Consider the following 2,801-nt stretch of genomic DNA (forward strand, 5'->3'; position numbering starts at 1 on the left):
GAATATATATTTGTGGTTTTTAAAAGTACGCTGTTAAAAATACCACAAAATAGAGATGATGTGAGGGAACGTATCGGTTTCTGATCGTAAGACGCTGAGTGAGCAGATATGGCTCCAGGATTGAGCTGTTAGTCTGGTCTGGCTGCGATAAACAAATCGCCATGGTAACTGATGCATAACTGCCTGCATGAATCCGAGTTTGGGGCAAAATCAGGCCAGGATATCTGGAAAATCCCGACTTAATCCCTTATCTTGGTTTAATGAAATAGTTCCCCAGAGAGACCAACAGAGGTTTGATAAATAGACAATCAATATAACGTGCGTCGCTTCAGGGCATGGGCGGCTTGTTGTTGATGCTGGGGCCATGAATGCTGCTCTCAGTCTAGGAAATCCTGAAGGTTCATCAGTTCATGGCAAACTTTGGTTATGGAGCAGGTCAACCATCTAAAGCAGCAATTCCACCTCTAAATGCCTCAAAATCTGTTCAAAACAAAAACAGAACAGCTAAAGGTGTTAGAGGGGCCTAGTCCAAGTCTGGAAATACTTCCCAGAATTTCTGCAAGGGGGGAATATTTTTCACATTCCTGTGTCTTTTAGTTAATTGAATCATAATCAGAATAATAATATATATATTTTAGAATCATACTTTTAAACTTTCATGATTTAAAAAGGCATCCAGATCTTTATATATTGAATTTGCTGGTTTTGTGAACCAAACTGAACATTTATTTAAAGATTATAATACAGTTACAAAGATTTAGGTTCTTTCTCTACATCCTATTGTTTTTTTTAATTCCTGCTCATAAAGCAAACCCAAGAAATAAAAACCACCTACCCAAAATATCTACCTCCTCAGAAAAATATCATCCCCTGGATATGGCCTGTCCTGGTAGTTAAAAGCTTGATTGGTGACGTTCCCTTAGCTCCGGCCCCATGTGACAGGTTCTCATCCTAACAGCGGTGAAAGCAGCAGAGCAACAAGCAGATCTCTGTCTCCTTACATTTAAACACAAGCTCTGTTCTCCTGCTGCAGAAAAATCCCCCGCTGGCAACATCTACGTCAATCACATGACTGTAAATGACGCTTCACACAGCTGGTTGGACGTTTCCCGTTCCCATAACAACTCTTTCATTCAGTTCTGGTTCATATTATGTTGATTTTTCTCAACTATACTGAAACTTTATGCTTTAGAGCTAGGATTGAGATTAGATCTTAGTTTAAGAATTATATTTTGTAAAAAAGACTTCATGCTTTCACTCTAAAGTACAGTAGAGGATGCAATGCTGTAATGCTGTGGGCTTTTTCTCTTTTTATTACATAAAAAAGTCCCTCTTGTGGCCTTTATTTTGAAAGTGGTCTGACAGGAAATAGATTGGTGAGAGACGATGAACACATGCAGGAAACATCTCTATATACTCAAACTTTGGATGGCTTCATAAAGGACTGAAGCTTTTAGGTCAATGTGTTGTTGATTGAAGGTTCGTTGGGATAATGATCCATTCAAGTCTTCCCAGATAGTGACACTGGTGTTCCGGTATTTTTCAGTTGATGGCAGGCTTGGACCTTTCAGATTCTTCAAATTTTCAAACCCGACTAACTTTCATCTTAGGGGAAAAGTTTGGAACCTCTTTTCAGACCTTGGTAAAAGGGCGACCTGCCATTAAAAAGATCTATATCTTTACATGTATCTGAACCTGCAGCTGCTCCAAAAGATTAACAAACTCACCAAAGTCACTTTTACCAAAAAGTTTGGTCATAAAGCCGCTAAGAATATCACTTCTTTAAACTATTGCTGACAGTCATCTTTTCTCTTTTCTTTTTTCCTTTTTCTTCTTCTGTTTTTCTGCTCTATTTACACTGCAGTGTCCCCTGCATAATTATAATAAAGCTATTTATAGGCATGAAGCAAGTGGAGCTATATGGCGATAGCCGTACTGCTCCACTTGTAAAAGTAAAATCTGTTGGGCTCTTTTTGCCATCAAGACAATTATTCTTATTGCCACATTGCCAGACAGGAAACTGTAAAAAAAAAATAAAAAAAAAAACTATTGCTGACAGTTTAAATCTTTTACATCAAGTTGGTCTAATCCTGCACACGTTACTTTCCCACTGGGACAAAAGAGAGGTTCAGTGTATGCAGTGTTACATATAAAGCTAACATCAGATATCTCCCATTTTTAAGGTTAAAAAGTAAGAGAGGTTCACATCTGTGTTTTTCATGTAATCAAATATTTCTGCTAGTGAAAGAACCCCCCCCCCCCCCGGCTGAAGTCTGGTGATCTGTTCCTGTGTGTTCTGATGTTAAGCCTAGCATCTGATTGTGTCATGATAGCGGTTCTGTTCCGTTATTAAGACTAAAATAGTACCTTGATGTAACAGATGTTACTGCATAACAGCATGGAGCCCAGAGGCAACCTGAGGTAACAGCGGAGGGTTGACTTTAACTCCGCCCCCAGCCGCTCTGGTCCTTTCAGAAGATCCTGAGACTGCAGGAAGCCATGCAGGTCCTGCCTTTTGGATTTCCCATTCCTCTGGTTCTTGGTTAATTCCACTAGAGCCGCAGTAATTAATTAAAACTCATCGGGGTCCGAATAAAGAAAATCAACAACCAGTAAAGGTCCAGAGGCATTTTAATTATAATCAGTTACTTTAAACAGAATTTCACACTGAAGTAAAATGAGGTGTTTATGCCTCCATGTTATACATTGAATTTTTAAATAAAAATATTTAAATTTTTTTTACATTTTTCCATTTTAAAATCTATAGTGTTTTTTTAAGTAGAGAACAGCAATAATTCAGT

This window comes from Cyprinodon variegatus, unplaced genomic scaffold, assembly GCF_000732505.1.
Source record: "Cyprinodon variegatus isolate N-32 unplaced genomic scaffold, C_variegatus-1.0 Scaffold298, whole genome shotgun sequence".
Taxonomy (NCBI): Eukaryota; Metazoa; Chordata; class Actinopteri; order Cyprinodontiformes; family Cyprinodontidae; genus Cyprinodon; species Cyprinodon variegatus.